Below are 26,918 nucleotides of genomic sequence, written 5' to 3'. Positions count from 1 at the left end.
ATGGCTTTATGGGCCCCTTCTCCTGGCTGTCATTGTTCTGACAGTGTGATTGAGCACAGCACTTGCACCATGCCAATGGGAGATGGCCACAAAGGGCCCTTTATATTTCTCAGTGCCGTGGTCATGTGCTTCCAGGACAGCACTGCACTATTCATCGAGCAACCTGTTACTCCTGGGGGGGAAGTAAAATCTCAGCTTTCAGAGCCCCACTGAGTAAAAGCCATTGATCAAAACTCCTTTTTTTTTTTCCAAATAGCGTACTCAAATATCTTTGCAAAACTAGATATTATCCCAGCTCTGAAATTTAATCAAACAAAGTGGATACCGAGCAATGCTGTAATTTGTTCCAGCTAAGCTCTGAAAAATGTAAGGAGAGTACAGCATCAAATGTCACATTCCTTTCAACTCAAAAGGTTCGTTAACAGTCTCCTCTTTTTCTCTGTATCTGTATCTGTCTGTTATACATTGTTCAAATGGTACTCATACTTGCCTAGAGACTATCTTCCACCAAAGTTTCAAGACTAATCCTCAGAGCTGTGCAACATAGCCTGGTTTTAACCTCCCTTTCCACAGTCTTGTATGGTTTAGCTATATCATCTATGGAGAACCAGAATCCACCAGGCTAGCCAAATTTGTTCTTTACCACATTGATCTAAAATGGCTCTACTAACAAACAACTTATATTTAATGTCTAACCTTCGAGATCATTTCTGGTGTATAGTTTCAATCTCTCTTCTTTTCAGTTTGCTTCAATTTGTAAAGGAAAATTCTGCACAGGTTTATCCCATTAACGCCCAGGTAATATTACCTTGTACCCTTCTCTCTTTTTGATGACTTTCTATACATTACTTTCAGAAATGCTGACCAATTCTCAGGGAAGCTTTCAGTGGTCACGGTAAGTTAGATTCTTGGATATAACATCTTAAAATTCAGTCTCAGATTCTACTAGACTTATGCATGAGAAATTTTTTTTCTGTTTTATTCTCTCATATATTACATCCCAATTGCATTTCCCTTCCTTCTCTCCCTTTAGTATCTTTCCCCTACTTCCCCTTTTCTCAAGAACCATACCCCCTTTATCTCCCATCTGAAATAAGTAGACCTCCCAGGGACATCAACCAAATATGTCATCAACCTAACATGCTGCATTAAGACTAGGCACATATTCTCACTTCAAAGCTGGATGAAGCAACCCATTAGGTGAAGAAAGGTCCTAAATGCAAGGAAAAGAGTCAGAGATAGCTTCTGCTCCCACTATTAGGAATCCCACAAGAATATCAAGCTACACAACCATAAAATATATGTGGAGGACCTAGGTCAGAACTATAGGAGTTCTCTTATCTCTGTGTCCCAGTCAGTTGATTCTGTGGGCCATGTTCCTATGGTGTCCTTGACACCCTGGCTCCTCGAATCCTTCTCTCTCCTCAGGACTCCCCAAGTTCAGCCTAATATTTGGGTATAGGACTCTGAATCTGCTCCCATCAGTTGCTGGGTGAAGTCTCTCTGATGATGATATGATAGACTCCAGTCCCAACACAATCTGCAGGCATGAGGATGGGTTGGTGTCCTGATCCCTCCACTTGAAGCCTTACCTTGTTACAGAGGATGCTGGTTCAGGCTTTGTGTCCCTAATTACTAGGTGCCTTCACTAGTGTCACCTTCATTGATCCCATGGAGTTTCCATTGCACTGAGTTTCTCAAAATGCCCCCCAATTCCACTCATCACTCCCAGTATCCTCTCCCTCCACCACCACAACCTAATACCTCCATTCCTGTCCCTTTGGGGTCACTCTAAACATGCAAGTGAAAGATCTGTATGATAACACTTTCATATCTTTGAAGAAGAAAATTGAAATTTATACCAGAAGATGGAAACATCTTCCATACTCACTGATTAGTAACATCACCATAATAAAATCGCTATCTTTTTAAAGGCAATCTACAGATTTAGTGCAATGCCCATCAAAATTCCAACACAATACTTCACAGACTAAAAGAACAATTCTCAACTACATATGGAAAAAATACATACAAACACAAACATAATAGTTAAGGTAATCCTGTACAATAAAAGAAGTTCTGGAAGTATCAGCATCCTTCGTTTTAAGCTGTACCACAGACCTACATTAATAAAAAAAAAAAAACTGTATAGTACTGACATAAACACAAACAGATTGGTCAATGGAATGGAATAAAAAAAAAAACAAGTTGTAAATCCACACTCCTTTGGACACCTGATTTTTTATACAGAAGCCAAAAATATACAATAGAAGAAAAAAAAAAGAAGAAAGCATCTTCAACAAATGGTGCTGATCTAACCTAATGTTGGTTTTGTAGAAATGTGCGAAGAGATCCATATCTGTCAACCAGCACAGAACTCAAATCCAAGTTCATCAAATATCTCAACATAAAACCAGTTACAGTAAAGATGATAGAAGAAAAAGTGTGATAGCCTTGAACAAATTGGCTCAGGAGACAACTTCTTAAACAGAATACCAATAGCTCAGGCGCAAAGATCAACAATGAATAAATATGACCTCCTGAAATTGAGAAGTTTCTGAAGGCAAAGAACACCATCAATAGGACAAAATGGCAGCCCATAGAATGAGAAAAGATCTTCACCAATTCCACATTCGGCAGAGGACTAATATCCAAAATATATAAAGAACTCAAGAAACTAGACATCAACAAACTACATACAGTTCTAAAAACAGAACTCTCAACAGAAGAATCACAAATGACAAATAAATGTTAACATTTCTGAAATAAATGTTCAATGTCCTTAGGTATCAGGGAAATGCAAAGTAAAACAAATTTGAGATTTCCACCTTTAACATCAGTCTGTCTCAATCCACCAGATCCCAAAAATGACACAGAAAATTATTATAGCTTGGACCTTAGCTTAGGCTATTTCCCAACTATTTCGTATAACTTAATTAACCTCCTCTATATTAATCCATCTTTGCTACGTGGCCCACTACCTCTCATTACATCCTGGTAAGTGCACTTTTCTCCATATATGGCTGTTGAATCCTTCCCACCCCAACTCCACACCTTATTCTTTTCTAGAGTTCCTATCTCTGCCTGGAAGTCCTGCCATTTCTGTTCTGTCCTGCTACAGGTCTTCAGCTCTTTATTATATCAATCAAAAGATGATGGAGGAAAATGCTCACAAAATACTCAGACAAGTCATAATCTAATAAAAATAGCAATACTCTGGCCTATACTCAATTCTGTGGCAGTACAAATATCAACATTTGAATAATAAAAGACAACCTTTGCATAGTACACAAAAAGACTATCCCAATACATCTTACACCTGTTTAAATGGCTAAGATCAAAACCACAGGTGACAGCTCATGCTGGTGAAGGTGTTGAACAAGTGGAATACTCTTCCATTGCTGGTGGGAGTGAAATATTGTCCAACTGCTTTTGAAGTCAGTATTGCAGTTTCAAACTCCTAAAGACCCAGCCATACTCCCCTGAGAATATACACAAAAGACATTCCATTCTACCACAAGAACATTAGTTCAGCCATGTTAATAGCAGCTTTATTCATAATAAACAGAAACTGGAAACAACCTAGATGATGTCCCTCAAACAAGGAATGGATTTTTTTTTTTAAGTGTGGTACAATAGAGTATTTCTCAAGTGTTTTTAAAAAGAAATGGCATCATGAAATTTGTAGGCAAATGGATGGAACTAGAAAATTCATCCTTAGTGAAGTAACCCAGACCCAATAAGACAAACATGGTATGTACTCACTTATAAGTGGATATTAGCCGTAAAGTAAAAGATAATCATGCTACAAAACAGACCCAAAGAGGCTAAGTAATGAGGCAGGCTTAAGGGAGGATTCAAGGATCTTCCTGGGAAGAAGTAGAAAAATTCCATCGCTGGAAATGTCTTAACATACTGGTTCACATAAATAAATCCTTGTCTCTCTATTCCACTATTGTTCTGCGTGCCCATTTTGGATGAACTCAAAACATTCACAGCTGAATAATGAGGGTATTTTAAATGTAATCAGAACATATATACAATTTTAATGAACTTTACTCATCTAGACTGATTGTGCTCACTACAAGAGCATCTAACAAAGATCACCTTACAAAAAACTCAATATCAGACATGAGAAACCCTTTTTTGAGTTGTTGGCCAGAGCTGTCCAACAGACTCCCAAAACATAGAACCTATTGCTTTTGCCTTGGTTACTACCCACCCCAAGAAGTGGAAAGCAAATCTGTATTGATGAAGACACCATGCAGTTCAGAAATAGCACCCAAAGATTCTGGAGCTGGAACTCCAGCTGTTAGCCTGGGGGTTTAGGGACAATAGCAAGATGGCCTGGGCCAAGAATTCTCTGCCCTTCTCTTCTGATGAGAATCCTGTGCTTGGAAAAGCTGGTGCAAAACATTTTGGAATGCCATCTCTAGATCGAGCTGCCACAATAAACCTTTTTTTTTTTTTACTATAATTTTAGCTTAATTCAATTTATTAGGTTGGTGGAAAAGTCACCTGATAACTCCCTCCCTGAAGACTAGTTTCCATTATAACAGAAAGTTCCATGAAACCTCAAAACAACTTCCTCAAAAAAAGAAGAGAGCCAATTATCTTACAGGCTAGGAATCACATCAATAACCAGCATGATACACTAACCTTACAGTACAGTAGTGTCATTTATATCTTGGAAGTAACCATAGCTTTCTAAATGGACATAATACCCACTCAACAAGAGGATACCATGTCTGGTATTGGAAACCTAGCTAACTATTCAGTGCGGCAGAAATCATGGTTATTTGAGGAAAATCTACAACCACCAATTTACTAAACTAGTATAAGCCTTAAAAACAATCTAAAAACATGTGTCCTTATATCCACAAATAAATGTAGTCTTCAGCTTCATCAAGGACTCTTCTTTTTGCAACAGAGAGGAGAGAGAGAGAGAGAGAGAGAGAGAGAGAGAGAGAGAGAGAGCACTACCAAAACCACTACCAGTCCTACCAGTCAAAATGCAGATTTTGGGACTGGGCGGTGGTGGAGCACATCTCTAATCCCAGCACTTGGGAGGCAGGAGGCAGAGGTAGGTGGGTTTCTGAGTTCGAAGCCAGCCTGGTCTACAGAGTGAGTTCCAGGACAGCCAGGACTGCAAAGAGAGACCCTGTCTCGAAAAATCAAAAAAAAAAAAAAAAAATGCAGGATTGGAGTCAGTTCGAATGGATGTATTCACAAAACACTCTGAAACCTAAGACTTGGGGAACACTGCAGAAGAGGGTACACAAAGACTGGAGAATTAAGGACTTTGATGTGAGAATGAGTCCTTTAGTAACACCAGAATTTACACCTGTCAAGTCTCACCAAAATGACTGACTACATGAGCTGAATAAAGAGGAACCAATAAACATGAAAAAGTCCATGGGGCCTCAACTCCAAGCAAAAATGTACAAGCAATTGAATAAATCTAGGAGAGAGATAAGTGACCCTCCTCAAGAACACACCCATTGTTTGTCCACTGACAAATATACACATAATGTTATATAAATTCAAAAAGTTTATACTTAGGAATACACTTATGCATACAAATACATATGTGCATATAGTAGCAATTAGTGGGAAAATAGAAGCTATGAATCTGAAACAGAGTGGGAAGGGGTATATGGGAGGGTTTGAAGGGAGGAAAGGGAAGAGGGAAATACTGACAGGAAATTATCATCTCAAAAGTGAACATAAAAATACAAATAAAAGATGTGTGCAGTTGGTGAATATGTCATAAATTTTCAAGGTACATGTCCCCCATAACACAATTCAACACTATATTCCTCTAATCGAGCCTCTGTGCACAGTGCTAGGTTCCCATCTTACAGAGCACGTAGCAACACAGCTCCATGTTTCCTGGTCCATAACATTCTACATAAGTGGAAATCCACAGAACCGAAAGAAGCCCTCACCATCTTTCTCTTTAGGGATTTAACAAGAACGTGTAGTTCTATGAAACTCCATATTTTGGTTAGTTAATCTTGTTGTGATACATGCCATGATCAAAAGCAACTTGAAGAGAAAAGGCTTTATTTTATCTCAAGAATCACAGAACATAAGCCATCAGAGGGAATCAGGCCAGAAACCTGGAGGCAGAAACTAAAGCAGAGGCCAGAAAGGAATTCTGCTTAGTCTTGCTTTCTCTGGCTACAGATTAGGCCTAACCACCCAGAGATAGATATCCCCTGCACCCAGTGGACTCGCCCTCCTATATCAATTAACAATTAAGAAAATGCCTCCAGACATTCTCAAATCCCAAACTGAAGGAAGTAATTCCACTGTTGAAATTCCATCTACGTAGATATGAAGACTGTCTCCTGACAACAACTAGCTAGCCCATGCCAGTTTACTAAAATGATATGTGTTTTCTTTCTTCTCTTCCACTGAAGTTTGTGTGATTCTTTGCCCTGTCAACAATTTTAAAAACACGAATTTTGACATCTAATGCCAGTGTCAACAAAACTTCTAGCTTTTAAGACAGGTGGTTATAAAGATTAAGAATATCTGCACTGGTGCCAACAATAGTACAGTTGGTTATGTGCTTCGTTTAGTTGTATGCTCTTATGTATACTCATTTTCCTTTGGAATGCTGTGTCCAGTGTACAAAAATGGGTGAGCACATAAGTAAATAAGCAAGTATACACTAGCACTGAACATGAATTATAAGATGGTTGATTAAAAAAAAAAATCTTGAGAACAATTTTATTGGAGTCAGGGATAAAAGAGGTCAGGCAAGGTATAAATCTCAGCAGATGTGCTGAGGAGACTGGAAAAGGCTGTGCTGTTTAAATGAAGCCAGGATGGAGGACAGACACACAGCAGCAGGAAGCCATGGGACAAGGAGATTTCTAGAGAAAGAGTATGGAGGTCCTAAGTATTAGAGAAAGTCATCATCAAGGAGACAGGGAGAAGAAAAGGAGTGTCTTGAGAAAGAAGATGGAGCAGGGTAGTTGTGGCACTGTATAACTGTATAAGGGGATGGGAATTCTGGGAAAGAACTGTTCGTGAGCTCATTAAAGAGTTAACAGTCCCATTGATCTCTTGTCATGATTTAAGATGATCCTCTCTTCCTACGGATGGATCCCTTAGCCAGCTCTCTGATCTCACTCAACTGGATGCCAAAGATTTTATCCTATTGACCAGATGTTTTCCCATAATGACCTTCAATGTTACTCTGCCACTCTCCCTTATGAAGAGGAAACCATAAAATCATTTAGGAGATGTGCCATAATAGAAAATAAAAATCACCCATTTTTTAAAATCATACTGACCAACCTTCCATTAGCATGAATCACATAATACTGGATTCCTATTTCAAGTTAACTTTCCAAAAGGATTTTGTGATGTGACACTGAGATAGGCAAGGCTGTGTTACATTTGTTTGTTTGTTCGTTCGTTTTCCCTGAGAAATAAGTGATCAGGACTTGGAGTTTTAGCAACTTGGAGTTTGCTAAAACCATGTGGAGGATGCACGAGAGAATGAAGTTAAGCTATAGAAAGGGGAAGAGAGAGGAGTCCTAGAGAGAGACTTGGCTTCACTACTTTCTTCTGTAGAGTTGGCATCCGTTATCCAGCTTCATTTCTGCTTCCTCTTCCGTTACTTAACTCTACGCTAAGGCAGTGTAGATGTCTTCCTTCTTTTGCTTAAGATAATTGAAATAGAGTAGTTGTCACTTTCATTTGAGAAAAGAGGAAGGGTTGGGTTCTCTTTGTGCTAATGTCAGAGGGTGCTATTTGTACTCTGACCGTAGTGGCTCTGAACCAGCCCCAACATCCTCAGGCAGATAGAGCACACTAATGTGAGAAATCTGGGCTTTCAAATGTCCTGGCTTTTCTATAGGTTATTGAAGCTCTAGTGCTATGACTTCTAAAAACCGGGCTCTTACATTCTAACTACTTTTTTCCTTCAGTGTTTTCATTCTGACTTTTTTATTCTCCCCATTATAAGTATCAATAATGATCCATGCAAGGTGTGTTCTATGCTCAACTGTATACTATTTTTTCCCATCCACACCTAGCCACAGCACATACCTGTGCCTTCATTCTTTCTCAACTTAGGATCAGTTGGTCTTACAAGGTTTTTGGCTTCCATAAAAAATTTTCTGAAATTTCTACATAATTCCTAACAGCTGAGTTGCCAGTTTGGCTACCCAGAAGCACAGAATATGATAGAGCCAGGGATGCTTTTCAGGAGCAGTTCGGGAAGATAAGCTGTGAAGAATGAACTTGACTTTGTACACACACACACAAATAAAATAAAATAAAATAAACCAAAATAGTGTGATTTTAAAACCTAACAAATATTAGGAATATGTAAAGTTCCATAGCATGTCTCATAATCACATAGAACAAAACCAAAAGAATTTCTTAAATCTAGAAACTTAGACAAAGTTTAATAAAACTTTCTGCTTTGTTTCATTTACTTGAAGTTTGACCTATTTTTGGAATAAATGGGTTATGTTTTGCCAGAGAAAATATAATAATATAAAAACTTGCAATTGGCTGGGTTTTTTTTTCTGCTAAACTTTGAAGTTTTATCTACATTATAGATTTCCTGTAACATTCTCCACTTATGCCATTTCCACTATATCTTTATTTCATTTGCTGGAACAGAAAGTGGAATATAGATCTGTCTGTAGCTCCAGAGTAGATGGATGGACAAGCGAAAATAATCTGTCACTGTGTCTTTTTGTGAATGAATCGTTGATATAAAACAGGCCAACCCTGAAAAGAAATGTGCAAATTGAGTCAAATTACAAAAATGTATTGTGAGAGGTCCATCCAATACCTTTTCAGGAAAATAATCAAAAACTAAGAAATAGAAATAACAGGAACTTCACCTTCATATTGAAGGCTGACAACTACAGGCATGTCTCTAAAGATTTCTTCTTCATATTTAACATCTTGGTTTCTGAATGCTCTCCCCAAAGGGAAATCTTAAAAACATGCTACTAAAAGAAAATACAGACTGAGGTGTGTATCACTTCTGTTGTTAAACAAAAAGAGGTTGAGGGTGGATAGCTACCTCAGCAGTTAAAAGCACTGACTACTCTTCCACAGAACCCAGGTTCCTAGCATCTCCATCACAATTAACAGCTGTGTGTAATTACAGTTCCAGGAGGTCCAACACACTCTTCTGACTTTCAAAGGCACCAGTAGTGAGTTATAATAGTTTGTGCAAAACGTAAATACACATAAAATAAAATGATAAACCTAAATGAAATAAAATAAGATATAAATTTAAAAAAGGGTATATATGAAATCTGGGAATGGCAGAGTTGATTAGGTGCCTGTTGAATAACCATGAAGACCTGAGGTAGGATTTGCAACACCTACATAAAAGTCAGGCAGTGTAGCACACACATAAGCCTAGGGCTGGTAGTAAGAATAAAGACAGATTGATTCCTGCAGCTCGGTGGGCAGCCAGTATAACCTGTCGCTGAGTGCTGGGTTCAATGAAAGATGCTGTCTCAAAAAGTAAGACTGGAAGCAATAGAAGAGGTCACGGATCATCAACCTTTAGCCCAACTACCACACACACACATGTTCACATACATGCACACACACGGACACACGGACACACCTAGTCACAGTGTACATACTCAAAATGTATACACACAGAGTATATGAAATCTATATGAATCTTGATTTATGCTTGAGTCTCAACTGGAAATAATTTATGTCTATACAAGTATTTGAACATATAAAAAGTTAAAAATCCCAAATTTCTCTATTCCAAAGTATTCCAGCTATTATGTATTCAACAGATTCCCTCTTAATAGGCAATGATTTTATACCTTATCATCCAAAATGCACTATCAAGTCATTGTAGCCACTTTACCAATTGGGGATACGCAATATTATATATCTTTCCTTCAAATACCAACACATGAGTGTTTTGTATAATGATTTTTCATGGGGGTGGCGAGATGGTTCAGTGGTTAAGAGCAAATCCTACTCTTTCAAAGGATCTGAGTTCAGTTCCCAGTACCCATGTCAGGAGGCACACAAGCATCTATCACTCCAGCTCAAAGGGATATGAAGCCTATGGCTTCTTAACTTACTTGAACTCACATGCCCCTAACCATACATAGGCACAAGCATATAATTTTAAAATAACAAAAATAAAGTAAATAATCAATTCTGCAAAATATTTGGACAATTCCCACTGCCTCCATGATCACTCTGTCATCCCTTTTCTATGTTTTAGGTCCATCCTCTTTGTTATTGGATGTGCACTCTTGATTTGTTTGTCCTCCCTAGTTTGAGCACACTACTCAATTTTTTTTTATACTCATGCACAGGTGTAATTTATCTATTTGTCTTCTTCCCCGCTCCAGCTTTCTGTCACAACTTCACAGCATGGTATTTTACTAAACAAATACAGTCTCTCTTCCCGGTTTATTCTGAAAACAACATCATCTACAAACCAACTTTATGACTCAACAACACACATAACTATTTAATCACAAGGCCTGAGCATGGACTCAGTAATGACTTGGTAGTGAAATAAAATAACTCTGCTCACAAGGATCTGAAAACCCAGCAGGGTCTGTGTCTGCTTGCCACAGTAATTGGCACACAATAGGATCTTGATGAAAAGCAATAAAGGAAATAAAGAAAGAAATGGAGTCCTCGTTGCAGGCGATGATTAGTGTGGATTTCCTTTGATATGAAGTGAGATGTGATTTAAGGTAGAATAGAATGATTAATGAACTGTATTTGATCCTGCCTAACTTTTAATCTGATAATTATTTTTTTGCCAATTCTAAAAAAAAAAAAAATTGAATGTCAGGATTATACAATAGCTTAGGGATTGGCAATACTTTCCAAGGCAAGTTACATATCAGTAAAGTGGGACTACAAAGAAAGGTATTCATGAGGACTGTATAAGTCATCATATTAAACAATTAGTGAAGTCATTTTAAAAGTTACTTTCTCTAAGGGATTAAGAAGCATTGATTAAATAGCCTTCTAAAAGGAGGGTGAAAGAGGACCACATAAAGTGTAAGCTGATACTTATATTATTTAGTAATAGAATAAATCATTTTGAAAGGGCTTTATGTTTTTTGAAAAGAGGCTGCGGTGAAAATGAGTGAAGTTCTAAATGAGCTAAATTGATTTAAGAAACATTTAATGATCTCACATAGCTATATAGTTGGGACCAGTTGTAGATTTCCATTCTCAGTGTTTCATTAACAGTTTTCATTATTGCTGCCATCATACTAAATGCCTCTTTTGTGTCTCACATCCTTCACAGCAGAGTGGGATTTATATTTAAAGACTGGAGGTGTGCCTTTGTCCTTGATGTACAAGTTACCCGAGGGATATATAGCATCAGACTTTCTTAACTTTCCCTTGCCTGCAATATGATTTTAAGACATAGGAGTTTATTTGACAAAAGCTAATCAACTTTAAGCCTCAGTTCCACACAGATGAAGGGGTCCAATGCCAAGCCATTAGTGAGAACCTAAAACTACATTCACAAGGTGATACAGGTTTTGTAAAGTTTACAAAAGTAAGGCATTCTAGATACAGGAAAACAATTTGTTTCAAATGTCATTTCTCCTACAAAATTTCTGCCACCAAAATAACCGGTACAATTTTGGATCCTAGATACAAAGAAGTTTAATTAAAAGTATAAATATATATTTATTGAGGTATGTATATATGTATGTAATATGGACATGAATGTGTGTTTGTGACACAGCCACAGCCAAAGCCACAACTGTTTATAATTAAGCTTTTAGTGATACTGAAAAGTATAGTAAAGTACTAAAATATTTCTAATTTCCATCATGCTAATTGAGTCAATTTGTAATGTGAAGATTCAGGACCAGAAAATACCACAATATAAGTATGTCTTATCACACCCATTAAATATTACATATGAGTAGAGAAAAATGAAATATTAGAACCAGAATTGAGTTTATAGAGAGAAAACTTTTTCCAACCAATATTTGTGCAAAATTATGAACTAAGGACCAAGTTTACAGCAAAGTTGAATTCAAAAATGCAAGTCTTCACTTATTGTGAATAATTTGGTGAATTTGTCTGACACAATTATGAACAGACGTTATGGCGTTTTATTCATCGGCGGAAATCCGTTGAACTTCAGTATGTGATTGTTTGTAAACACTTCTCTGTAGTAGTAAAAGAAGAGTAAGGGCTTTGAACCATTATCTGAAACTCAGGAGACATTTCCAAACTTTGAAAATAATGCTAAAAACATTATATTACTTATGATGTGTTTAAAGCTGAAACTTTTCAAAACTTACCAATAATAGAGAAAAATGTTGAAACATTGTAATAGACATTATCTGTTTAGTCTTATTTGAAGATAATAATTTCTTAAGATCATTGAAATTTCAACTGATTTCAAAAATTTAAGAAATTATTTTAAAATATCTGTTTTTTTTTTCATTTTCTGAAGAATATATGACTTGTCAGCCTTTGAAAATCATCATACTGATTTTTTTTCTCACTCAAGATAAAGGCTAGTTGCCCAACCCCATACTATTCTATGTGACTTAAAGAGAAGCTCTCAATTTTTGAATCCTTGTATGTGCAAGACCAACAAAACCTTGATCTGTTCAGAAGAAGGAGGAAGAAACAAGAAGTACTCTCTTTTTGGTAAAATTCTGTCCCCTTTACAAACTCAGCCCATGTCGCATAATATGAAAACTTTTTGATTTTGAATCTTTAAACAGCTGCTACCCTTTCTGTCCTTACCCTTTAAAGTCTTTCCCTCAGAAAATTAAAATTCAGTGAAACTTAGATTCCCAACCTCACCTGGTGCTCCAATGCTATATCTGATCAAAGGAACCCTCAGGCATGTAACTAGACAAGTCAAAGTTTGTGTGTGTGTGTATGTGTGTGTGTGTATGTGTGTGTATGTGTGTGTGTGTGTGTGTAACATATGTGTTTAAATGTCATTTTTTAGCAAATTATTTTGAGTGGTTGTTTTCTTTGCATGTATGTCTGCGTACCATGTGATTGCCTGGGGCCAACAACGGCCAGAAGAATGGGTTGGATCACTAGGACTAGAATACCAGTTATGAGCAGTCCTGTGGCTGATGCAAATCAAGCCCAAGTCCTCTGGAAGAGCAGCCATTGTTCTTAACCATTAAGCCATCCAGTCCCTATATCAGTATGTTTAAAATGCTTCTATGACACATACAAGGAGAAACCCTTGGAGTATCTCTAAGACACTTATTAAGGAATAAATATGTACATACCCACTGTATGCTGACCAGCTTTCCCTCACTTATTATAAGAAGAAAGTAAATTTTGGGGTTGATTTGATCCATTTCATCCCAAAGGTTCAACTCTGTAAACTCCTAACATTTCTGTTTCCTGAGACACTGACTCTGTTTTTCTCACTTTAAAGGTATAAATTATAGAAAATGAGGATGAGAAAATGAAAATATGAATTGTAAGGAAGAGTCATAAACAATTTTACTCAGCTCTTTACTTAGTTTAAGCTTCAGCTAAAAAGCCAGGCTCTCTTACAAGGCATGAATATAAACTCAGCATTGGATGCTGAGTGTTCTGTTATCATAAATATGTAGGTATAGAATTATTATTTCCTCAGACTGAGTTGGTTTATTATTACCTCAGGATCATCCACATTTCTTTGTGTGTATTCGTGCTCATGTGTCTGTAGGTCTACTTGTACTTACTTAAATATGTCTGCACGTGTAAAAAGTCAACCATGATTACTGATAGGAATATATCCACTTTAAAAAAAAACAAAACAAAACAAACAAAACAACAACAACAAAAACCAGGCTCTCTTACCAATCTAGAATTTGCTAAGCAGGCCAAACTGGCTACCCAGAAAGCTCAGACATACCCCTGTCTCTGCTTCTCAGAACTGGGATTACAAACAGCAAACTATCATGATCAGCTTTCTTTACGAGTTCTGGGTAATGCATGAGTTCTGGTAATGAGTTCTGGCATAAAAGCAGAAACATTGATCAATGGAATCAAATTGAAGATCCAGACATAAATCCAAAACCTATGAACAACTTATTGTTTTCTAAAGAAGCCAGAAATACACACTAGATAAAAGAAAGCACCTTTAACAAATGGTGGTGGTCAAACTGGATGTCAGTATGTAGAAAAATGCAAATAAATCCATATCTATCACCTCACACAAAACTCAAGTCCAAGTGGATCAAAGACTTCAACATAAAGCCAGAAACACTAAATCTGATAGAAAACAAAATGGGGTATAACCTTGAATACCATAGCACAGGAAACAGCTTCCCTGAACAGAACACCAATAGTGTAGGGGCTAAAATCAACAATAAATGAGACCTGAAGAAACTGAAAAGCTTCTTTAAGGCAAAGGGTATAGTCAATCAGACAAATTGGCAGACTATGGAATAGAAGAAGATTTTTTACTAGCTCCACATGTAATAGAGGACTAATGCCGAAATGTATAGAGAACTCAGGAAACTAGATATCAAAAAACCTAATTCAGTTAAAACGTGAAGAACAGATCTATACAGAGAATTCTCAAGAAAGAAATTGTAAATGACTGAGAAACACTTAAAAAAAAATGATCAACATCCTTAGCCATCGGGGAAATACAAATCAAAACTACTTTGAGATTCCATTTTACACCTGTCAGAATGGCTAAGATCAAAACCACAAGTGACAGCTCATGCTGGTGAGGGTGTGGAGCAAAGTAAACACGTCCCCATTGCTGGTGGGAGTGCAATTTTGTCAAGCCACTGTGGAAATAAAATATGGCTGTTCCTCAGGAAATTGAGAATTGATCTACTTAAAGACCCAGCAATACCATTCTTGGGCATTTACCCAAAGAACTCTCTGTCCTATCACTAGGACACTTGTTAAACTTTGTTCATCTTGGCACTAATCACGGGAACCCAAACTGGAAACAACCTAGAAGAATGGATGGAGAAACTGTAATACATTTACACCAGTATTATTCAGACATTTTAAAAATGGCATCATGAAATCTGTAAACAAAGGGATGCTACTAGAAGAAATTATCCTGAGTGAGGTAACCCAGACTCAAGTAAATGATAATCAAGCTCCAGTACACAGACCCAGAGAGATTAGGTTAAGAAGAGGGCTCTAAAGAGTAAGCATGGATATCTCCCTGGAAGGGGAAATATAATAGATTTTGTGGACGAACTAATCAAGTGTGGTCAGGAACATGACAGATCAGTGGGGGGGAAGGGTGGAGCAAGAAAATGTGGGAGAGCCAGCTGGAATTGGGGGACCGTTGTTGGGGGGGGTGGAAAGCTAGAAAAGTGGAAACTAATCTGTGAGGATGACCCTAGTGAGTGCTCTCAGTATTGGCACATGCAGAGTCTGAACATTTTTAGCCAGGCAAGGCTTCCAGTGGTGGGGCAGGGTTGCATTTGCTCAAGTTGCTGGCTAAGGGGGTCCCATGAAGATCCCCAAACAACCCAGACTGATACTAGGCAGAGGGTCACTTTCCCAGAAAACTGACAGAACAGACTCATTGCTGAGGACAACATCCACACAGCTCATTGAGAGTAGAGAGCTGGTACCTGCATGGAACCTTCCCCCTGCATTCTAAACTCTGGACACCAACCTAGTCACAAAACCTTATGGCTATAATTTTCACTGCCTGAAAAATGTGGTAGGATGATGGAAGCACAGAATTCATGTGACTGTCCAATGAGTGTGTGGTTTAACTTGAGTCCAATGCCTAGACAGAGAACCCATACCTTATACTGCCGGGATGGACAGAAACAAGAGATTAGATAGCCCAGAGACCAAGGGCAGGGTCAAACACAACTGGTCTTAAAAAAATTAATAAAATTATTCCTAAAGATATTCTGCTAAATTCATAGATTGGTGCCTTGTCCAATTATCATCAGAAAGGATTCTGTTAGCAGCAAATTGGGAGCCAGTGCAGAGACCCACAGCCAGACACTATGTGAAGAGTCTAAATCACAGGTCTCCTTTGAGTCCTTCCCCCCAGAGCTCAACTAATCTCTCAGAAAAGAGGGAAGAAATATTGCAGGAGTCAGAGGGAATAGTGGATACCAGGAGAAGATGGCCCACTGAATGAACCAATCAGGACTCACATGAGCTCACAGAGACTGAAACTCAAATAGAGGCCTACATAGGTCCACACCAGGTCCTGTGCATATAGGCTGTAGTTGTTATCTTGGTGATTTTATGGGACTTCTAAAGGTGGAAGCCAATGTGTTTTTGACTCTGTGGCTTGCTCTTGGGACCCTTTTCCTGCTATTGGGTTGCCCAATCTATTCTCAATATGAAGCCTTTGCCTTGCCATGTTGTATCTTATTTTGTTGTTCCTGTGTTGTCACTTGGAGACCTGTACCTTTTTGAAGGGAAATGGGGGAGGGGGAATGTGAGTCTGAAAGAGAGTGGAGGTGTCTGTGGGGTTTGTGAGGAATTGGGGAACAGGAAAATGTCATTGAGATTGTACGGGAGAAGAATTTATTTTAAATTAAAAAAATGAACTCCACCAAGAATGGACCTCTGATACTACCAGATATTCTCATATTCTCTACTTTTATGGTAGATATCTTCCTTTCTGTGTTCTTTTGATGAAATAACACTTATCTCATCTAAATGGGAAAGACTTTTTCTGACTCCATCTACATTGAATATCTGCACTGAATTTTCCTCAAGGATCCGAGGTGAAAAGAAATTAAGGTGTAATTAACCTTAACTAAACACTTCTTAAAATGCCATCTTTACCTTCTTCAACATAGGAAGCGAACAGACTTGCATCTAGGGAAAAAGCAATCATTTATTATATCTTAACTCCATTTAATTTTTGAACAGCTGGGAATTACCCACACTTCACACAGATAGGAAGAAAATTCTTGAATTTTTTGAAGGTGTAATTCCTCTGAAGTATATATACATATGAAACAATTAAACTTATGCTTTTGATTCTTTCACTAAAGGATTTAATTACTATTTATACTCTACTATTTATCTCAGAATAAATAGCATTGTCCATAATTACTATTGTGTCTCTAACAGTGTCGTCTGTCCAGCAAATGAGCCTTGTTTCCTCAGAGACAGAATACTTGAATTCTATAAGAAACATTTGCGGACACTTGCCAGCTACCCACAACACCCGCCACAGGATCTTAAGACTTCTGGTGAGTGGAGCACAGCTTCTGCTACAATCCAATTGCACGCGGGACCTGAGACTGCATTAGTTAGGGAAGCAGAAACCGGCCTGAGTAGGGCCACAGGCCTCATCCAGCCGGATCAGCGCCAGGGTAGCTGGAGCACAGGGTTGCCTGACACCCGCCAGCTACCCACAACCCCCGCCGCAGGATTTTGGGACTGCTGGTGAGTGGAACACAGCTTCTGCTCCAGTCCAATCACGCGGGACCTGAGACTGCTCTGGTTGGGGAGAGAGAAATCCGGCCTACATAGGGCCACAAGCCTCTTCCGGTCATAAAGCACCGGGGCAGCTGGGGCGCAGGGTCAGCTGACACCCTCCAGCTACCCACAACCCCCGCCGCAGGATTTTGGGACTGCTGGTGAGTGGAACACAGCTTCTGCTCCAGTCCAATCACGCGGGACCTGAGACTGCTTTGGTTGGGGAGGCAGAAATCCGGCCTACATAGGGCCACAAACCTCTTCCAGTCAGAAAAGCACCTGGGTAGCTAGGGCGCAGGGTCGGCTGACACTCACCAGCTACCCACAACACCCACCACAGGATCTTAAGACTTCTGGTGAGTGGAACACAGCTTCTGCTCCAATCCAATTGCGCGCGGGACCAGAGACTGCATTAGTTAGGGAAGCAGAAAACCGGCCTGAGTAGGACCACAGGCCTCTTCCGGCTGGACCAGCAACGGGGTACCATCAGCTACCCACGACCCCCGCCGCAGGATTTTGAGACTGCTGGTGAGTGGAACACAGCTTCTGCTCCAATCTTTAAACAGTGACAACGATAACAACTAACCCCAGAGATTACCAGATGGCGAAAGGTAAACGTAATAATCTTACTAACAGAAACCAAGACCACTCACCATCATCAGAACCCAGCACCCCCACTTCGCCCAGTCCAGGGCACCCCAACACACCGGAAAAGCTAGACACGGATCTAAAAGCATATCTCCTGATGATGGTAGAGGGCTTCAAGAAGGACTTTAATAACACACTTAAAGAAATACAGAACACTGCTAAACAGGTAGAAGACATTAAAGAGGAAGCACAAAAATCCCTTAAAGAATTGCAGGAGAACACTGCTAAAGAGTTACAAATCCTTAAAGAAAAACAGGATAACATAATCAAACAGGTAGAAGTCCTTACAGAAAAACAGGAAAACACATCCAAACAGATGATGGAAATGAACAAAACCATACTAGACCTAAAAAGGGAAGTAGACACAATAAAGAAAACCCAAAATGAGGCAACACTGGAGATAGAAACCCTAGGAAAGAAATCTGGAACCATAGATACGAGCATCAGCAACAGAATACAAGAGATGGAAGAGAGAATCTCAAGTGCAGAAGATTCCATAGAGAACATCGGCACAACAATCAAGGAAAATGTAAAACGCAAAAAGATCCTAACTCAAAACATCCAAGAAATACAGGACACAATGAGAAGACCAAGCCTACGGATAATAGGAGTGGATGAGAATGAAGATTTTCAACTCAAAGGACCAGCAAACATCTTCAACAAAATTATAGAAGAAAACCTCCCAAATCTAAAGAAAGAGATGCCCATGAACATACAAGAAGCCTACAGAACTCCAAATAGACTGAACCAGAAAAGAATTACCTCCCGACACATAATAATCAGAACAACAAATGCTCTAAATAAAGATAGAATACTAAAAGCAGTAAGAGAAAAAGGCCAAGTAACATATAAAGGCAAGCCTATCAGAATTACACCAGATTTTTCACCAGAGACTATGAAAGCCAGAAGATCCTGGACGGATGTTATACAGACACTAAAAGAACACAAATTCCAGCCCAGGCTACTATACCCAGCCAAACTCTCAATTAACATAGATGGAGAAACCAAAGTATTCCACGACAAAACCAAATTCACACATTATCTCTCCACGAATCCAGCCCTTCAAAGGATAATAACAGAAAAAAAAAACAATACAAGGACAGGAACCACGCCCTAGAAACAACAAGAAGGTAATCCCTCAACAAACCTAAAAGAAGACAGCCACAAGAACAAAATGCCAACTTTAACAACAAAAATAACAGGAAACAATAATTACTTTTCCTTAATATCTCTTAATATCAATGGACTCAACTCCCCGATAAAAAGACATAGACTAACAAAATGGCTACACAAACAAGACCCAACATTTTGCTGCTTACAGGAAACTCATCTCAGAGAAAAGGATAGACACTACCTCAGAATGAAAGGCTGGAAAACAATTTTCCAAGCAAATGGCATGAAGAAACAAGCTGGAGTAGCCATTCTAATATCTGATAAGATTGACTTCCAACCCAAAGTCATTAAAAAAGACAGGGAGGGACACTTCATACTCATCAAAGGTAAAATCCTCCAAGAGGAACTATCATTCCTGAATATCTATGCTCCAAATACAAAGGCAGCCACATTCATTAAAGAAACTTTAGTAAATCTCAAAGCACACATTGCACCTCATACAATAATAGTGGGAGACTTCAACACACCACTTTCACCAATGGACAGATCATGGAAACAGAAACTAAACAGGGACACAGAGAAACTAAGAGAAATTATGAATCAAATGGATCTGGCAGATATCTACAGAACATTCTATCCTAAAACAAAAGGATATACCTTCTTCTCAGCACCTCATGGTACCTTCTCCAAAATTGACCACATAATTGGTCACAAAACAGGCCTCAACAGATACAAAAATATTGAAATTGTCCCATGCATCCTATCAGATCACCATGGACTAAGGCTGATCTTCAATAACAAAATAAATAATAGAAAGCCAACCTTCACGTGGAAACTGAACAACACTCTTCTCAATGATACCTTGGTCAAGGAAGGAATAAAGAAAGAAATTAAGGACTTTTTAGAGTTCAATGAAAATGAAGCCACAACATACCCAAACTTATGGGATGCAATGAAAGCATTTCTAAGAGGAAAACTCATAGCTCTGAGTGCCTCCAAAAGGAAACTAGAGAGAGCACACATTAGCAGCTTGACAACACACCTAAAAGCACTAGAACAAAAGGAAGCAAATTCACCCAAGAGGAGTAGACGGCAGGAAATAATCAAACTCAGGGGTGAAATCAACCAAGTGGAAACAAGAAAAACTATTCAAAGATTCAACCAATCAAGGAGCTGGTTCTTTGAGAAAATCAACAAGATAGATAAACCCTTAGCCAGACTCACTAGAGGGCACAGGGAAAGCATCCTAATTAACAAAATCAGAAATGAAAAAGGAGACATAACAACAGATCCTGAAGACATCCAAAACACCATCAGATCCTTCTACCAAAGGCTATACTCAACAAAACTGGAGAACCTGGATGAAATGGAGAAGTTCCTAGACAGATACCAGGTACCAAAGTTGAATCAAGATCAGGTTAATGATCTAAACAGCCCTATATCCCCCAAAGAAATAGAAGCAGTCATTAATAGTCTCCCAACTAAAAAAAGCCCAGGACCAGATGGGTTTAGTGCAGAGTTCTATCAGACCTTCAAAGAAGATCTAATCCCAGTTCTTCACAAACTATTCCACAAAATAGAAACAGAAGGTACTCTACCCAACTCATTCTATGAAGCCACAATTACTCTGATACCTAAACCACAAAAAGACCCAACAAAGATAGAAAACTTCAGACCAATATCCCTTATGAATATTGATGCAAAAATCCTCAATAAAGTTCTTGCTAACCGAATCCAAGAACACATCAAAACAATCATCCATCCTGACCAAGTAGGTTTCATCCCAGGGATGCAGGGATGGTTCAATATACGGAAATCCATCAACGTAATCCAGTATATAAACAAACTCAAAGACAAAAACCACATGGTCATCTCATTAGATGCGGAAAAAGCATTTGACAAGATCCAACACCCATTCATGATAAAAGTCTTGGAAAGATCAGGAATTCAAGGCCCATACCTAAACATGATAAAAGCAATCTACAGCAAACCAGTAGCCAACATCAAAGTAAATGGTGAGAAGCTTGAAGCAATCCCTCTAAAATCAGGGACTAGACAAGGCTGTCCACTTTCTCCATACCTATTCAACATTGTACTTGAAGTCCTAGCCAGAGCAATTCGACAACCAAAGGAGATCAAAGGGATACAAATTGGAAAAGATGAAGTCAAAATATCACTCTTTGCAGATGATATGATAGTATATATAAGTGACCCTAAAAATTCCACCAGAGAACTCCTAAGCCTGATAAACAGCTTCGGTGAAGTAGCTGGATATAAAATTAACTCAAACAAATCAATGGCCTTTCTCTACACAAAGAATAAACAGGCTGAGAAAGAAATTAGGGAAACAACACCCTTCTCAATAGTCACAAATAATATAAAATATCTTGGCGTGACTCTAACTAAGGAAGTGAAAGATCTGTATAATAAAAACTTCAAGTCTCTGAAGAAAGAAATTATAGAAGATCTCAGAAGATGGAAAGATCTCCCATGCTCATGGATTGGCAGGATCAACATTGTAAAAATGGCTATCTTGCCAAAAGCAATCTACAGATTCAATGCAATCCCCATCAAAATTCCAAATCAATTCTTCAACGAATTAGAAAGTGCAATCTGCAAATTCATCTGGAATAACAAAAAACCTAGGATAGCAAAAACTCTTCTCAAGGATAAAAGAACCTCTGGTGGAATCACCATGCCGGACCTAAAGCTCTACTACAGAGCAATTGTGATAAAAACTGCATGGTACTGGTATAGTGACAGACAAATAGACCAATGGAATAGAATTGAAGACCCAGAAATGAACCCACACACCTATGGTCACTTGATCTTTGACAAGGGAGCTAAAAACATCCAGTGGAAAAAAGACAGCATTTTCAACAAATGGTGCTGGCACAACTGGTTGTTAATATGTAGAAGAATGTGAATCGATCCATTCCTATCTCCTTGTACTAAGGTCAAGTCTAAGTGGATCAAGGAACTTCATATAATACCAGAGACACTGAAACTTATAGAGGAGAAAGTGGGGAAAAGCCTTGAAGATATGGGCACAGGGGAAAAATTCCTGAATAGAACAGTAATGGCTTGTGCTGTAAGATCGAGAATTGACAAGTGGGACCTCATGAAACTACAAAGCTTCTGCAAGGCTAAAGACACCATCAATAAGACAAAAAAACCACCAACAGATTGAAAGGATCTTCACCTATCCTAAATCAGATAAGGGACTAATATCCAATATATATAAAGAATTCAAGAAGGTGGACTCTAGAAAGTCAAATAACCCCATTAAAAAATGGGGCTCAGAACTGAACAAAGAATTCTCACCTGAGGAATACCTAATGGCAGAGAAACACCTGAAAAAATGTTCAACATCCTTAATCATCAGGGAAATGCAAATCAAAACAACCCTGAGATTCCACCTCACACCAGTCAGAATGGCTAAGATCAAAAATTCAGGTGACAGCAGATGCTGGCGAGGATGTGGAGATTGAGGAACACTCCTCCATTGTTGGTGGGATTGCAAGCTTGTACAACCACTCTGGAAATCAGTCTGGCGGTTCCTCAGAAAATTGGACATAGTACTACCGGAGGATCCAGCAATACCTCTCCTGGGCATATATCCAGAAGATGTCCCGACCGGTAAATAGGACACATGCTCCACTATGTTCATAGCAGCCCTATTTATAATAGCCAGAAGCTGGAAAGAACCCAGATGTCCCTCAACAGAGGAATGGATACAGAAATTATGGTACATTTACACAATGGAGTACTACTCAGCTATTAAAAAGAATGAATTTATGAAATTCCTAGCCAAATGGATGGACCTGGAGGGCATCATCTTGAGTGAAATAACACAATCACAAAAGAACTCACACAATATGTATTCACTGATAAGTGGATATTAGCCCAAAACTTAGGATACCCAAGATATAAGATACAATTTGCTAAACGCATGAAACTCAAGAAGAATGAAGACCAAAGTGTGGACACTGTGCACCTTCTTAGAATTGGGAACAAAACACCCAGGGAAGGAGTTACAGAGACAAAGTTCGGAGCTGTGATGAAAGGATGGACCATTTAGAGACTGCCGTATCCAGGGATCCATCCCATAATCAGCTTCTAAACGCTGACACCATTGCATACACTAGCAAGATTTTGCTGAAAGGACCCAAATATAGCTGTCTCTTGTGAGACGATGCCGGGGCCTAGCAAACACAGGAGTGGATGTTCACAGTCAGCTATTGGATGTATCACAGGGCTCCCAATGGAGAAGCTAGAGAAAGTACCCAAGGAGCTAAAGGGATCTGCAACCCTATAGTTGGAACAACATGATGTACTAACCAGAACCCCGGAGCTCTTGTCTCTAGCTGCATATGTATCGAAAGATGGCCTAGTCGGCCATCAATGGAAAGAGAGGCCCATTGGACTTGCAAACTTTATATGCCCCAATCTAGGGGAATGCCAGGGCCAAAAGAATGGGAATGGGTGGGTAGGGAAGTGGGGGGCGCTATGGGGGACTTTTGGGATAGCATTGGAAATGTAATTGAGGAAAATATGTAATAAAAATATTAAAAATCAAAAAAAAAGAAGAAAATTCAAAGAGTATCACAAAATTCATTTTTGTAACCAGTTCCATTTTTTAATGTGTATGATTATATGTATAGTGTGTGTGAAGAAGATTTATCTTCTCATTTATCTTTGGGAAAATGTTTAAACTGTTTTCTTGTACTTTCTATGCATTATTATTATCTAATAAATATCAATTGTTAAAAAAAAAAAAAGAAAGAAACATTTGCTTCCCAGATACCCATTTGCACTTTCGAGCAAGGAAAACAAAACCTAAACAGCCCCACATAGTGCTCTCCTAGTTTACTGTATGTATGCTTTACATTGCTAGAAGAATGCTCTTCCCTCTACAGCATGACCATGAATATGGGGCCAACAATTTTGATTTCAAAATCTTGTCATTTTTGAACCAGTTTTGTCACCTCTGTTTTATGTCAAAATGATATACTTGAACACTGAGCTATAGCAAGGAAAATGTATTTATTTATTGTTAGGCAGTTCTTCACAAGTAATGGGATCTGCCTCAGGCAGGCTGAGTGTGGATAATGGATTCATTTCTATTATCAACACAAGTATACACCCAGTGGATGAGAGTCAGCACCAAATCTCTTGACCTCTTCATACTATTTGATTAAAGCAACTTTTCAATAAATGTGTTACATGAATAATCTTTTCATCAGAATGGGATCCTCCCAGATTCTCAAGTTTGGATATTTATCTTATAAGCATCAGTATAGGATGCCCTTGAATAAATGTCAACTTTTGATCATCAGGTTTGTTGGATGACTTAGGTGGAAAATTGAGAGTTACAGTAAAACATGCTAGAATTTTAACTAAGGAATGTCAGAGGAAAAACACTAAAAGAAGAGCCTGACAACAGGAAGCTAACTAGCACAGATTAAAAAAACAAACAGTGCAAATAGAATATCCGGAAAATAAATGCTTCTTACAGTACTCGTGTCTTCTGTCTCCCAGAACCATATCATTATTCCTAATGATATCCTGTTATACCTATAGATCAATGCCCAGTACAGTCATCATCAGAGAGGCATCCTCCAGCAGATAATGTGAGAAGGTGCAGAGACTCAAACCAAAAAATAAGAGGAGCTCAGGGAACCCCATAGAAAAAGGATAGAAAAGATTGTATGAGTCAGGGGGCTTGAGATCAGGAGTAAACAGCCCATGGAACCAACTAAGTAGGGTTCATAGGACCTCACAGAGACAGTATCAAAGCCTACATTAGTCTATGATAGGTCCTGTACATATACCTTATGGTTGAGTAGCCTGTAGGTTTTGTGGGACTCCTAACAATGGAGGGTGTCTCTGACTCTTGTCTGCTCTTGGAGCCCTTTTCTTCTTCCTAGGTTGCCTTGCCCAACATTGATATGAGGGTTTGTGTCTGATGATATTGCATCTTGTTATGCTGTATTTGGTTGATATTCCTGGGAAGCCTGATCAGGGTGTATTACATGAGAGAAGAATTTTTTTTTAAAAAAGAACTTGACAATACAAACACAGTGGGGAAAATATTATTTGCCAAAACCTTTCCAATGACTAGCAGTCTAAGACAGACACATCCCCAGGTGAATGAATGGCATGAAGCTGTGAATGGAGCTGAGAAAGGGTAAGGCTTTGCTAGTGTGCCCATGTCCCGTGTTCAGTGCCTGGAATCACAAGCACTGAATAATAAAAATATTATGGCAATAAATACTAGTAACTTCTTCAAAACCTCATAAAAATCTACAAATGAGACACAACTCAAATATGATAATATAAGGGAATGAATTTTATTTTCTTACTAGTACTCTCCTCCCACACTACTGGCAGTGCAGTGTTTTGTCCCAGGCATAACCTCATCAAAGAGGAAAAAAACGGAGACTTACCAGTTGGCCTATAAATTCAAAATTAATAGAAAAATGAATTATTCATCTATATTTATAGCCTATGTACAAGTATCTGACCTGTGCCATCATAGCTGTTTTTCTTATGTGAATTAATAATTGATAAGGAACTAGTTGCTTTCAAATACCAAAATAATCCTTTTCTCCTTTTTCTGTAACATCACTTTTTTTTCTAAATATTAAGATCCTAGTGTAGCCTTCATCATTTCTAACAACCTAACAACCTGAGGCTATAAACTCTCAAATCTCTCCATCTTTAACACCATTAGGCCTCAATGCTATTAAGGGATGCAAAGATGATAACAATTTGCTTTGGTGCAGTGTCATCCAGATGAAAAGTGTTCCTCAGATGCAAGATTTATAAAACACACACACACACACACACATTTGCTTTAAACATTGTCTTTAAAACTGAAAATAAATAGTTGGTATTTTTAGTACCTTATAATTGAAAGCTTCATACATAACAATAGCTAGCTCATCACCATTATCTCCATGTTTTTTGAAGCTAAAAATAAAGTTACTTTAAAATAACAAAATAGGCTTTCTGCTCGGCCGTTCTCCTGTATAGGAGGCAGCCACGGCGCCCAGCCGGAATGGCAGGATCCTGAAGCCCCACTTCCACAAGAATTGGCAGCAGCGAGTGGACACTTGGTTCAACCAGCCGGCTAGCAAGATCCGCATGTGCAAGGCCGGGCAGGCGAAACCCCTCGACACGCGTCTGGCCCCATCAGGCCCATTGTGAGATGCCCTACAGTTAGATACCACACCAAGATCCGGGCTGGCAGGGGCTTCATCCTGGAGGAATTCAGGGTGGCTGGTATCCACAAGAAAAAGGCTTGCACCATCGGCATCTCTGTGAACCCAAGGAAGCGAAACAAATCCACTGAATCACTGTAGGCCAACGTGCAGCACCTGAAGGAGTACTGCTCCAAACTCATACTTTTCCACAGGAAGCCTTCTGCTTCGAAGAAAGGAGACAGTTCTGCTGAAGAACTTAAGCTGGCCACCAAGCTGACAGGACCTGTGATGCCCATCTGGAATGTGTACAAAAAGGAAAAGGCCAGAGTTATCACAGAAGAAAAGAAGAACATTAAGCTTTTGCCAGTCTCCGAATGGCCCATGCCAATGCCTGGCTCTTTGGCATCCAAGCAAAAAGGGTGAAGGAAGCTGCAGAGCAAGACGTTGAAAAAAAGAAGTAATGTGCTGTTGGAGAGTTGCAATAAATTTTCCATAAGGCAAAATAATAATAATAATAATAATAATAATAATAAT

General features: G+C 38.8%; 1 pseudogene; it reads left to right on the top strand.

Moving 5' to 3' along the window:
• On the top strand, window positions 1–26,845 carry LOC110293304 (large ribosomal subunit protein eL13 pseudogene; annotated as a pseudogene).
• Window positions 26,846–26,918: the final 73 nt, after the last annotated feature.

The sequence above is a fragment of the Mus caroli genome, unplaced genomic scaffold (assembly GCF_978045245.1).
Source record: "Mus caroli unplaced genomic scaffold, Mus_caroli_1 scaffold_6, whole genome shotgun sequence".
NCBI classification, from domain to species: Eukaryota; Metazoa; Chordata; class Mammalia; order Rodentia; family Muridae; genus Mus; species Mus caroli.
The sequence above is the reverse complement of the archived record's forward strand: the minus strand, read 5'-3'. Positions and strand labels throughout refer to the sequence as shown.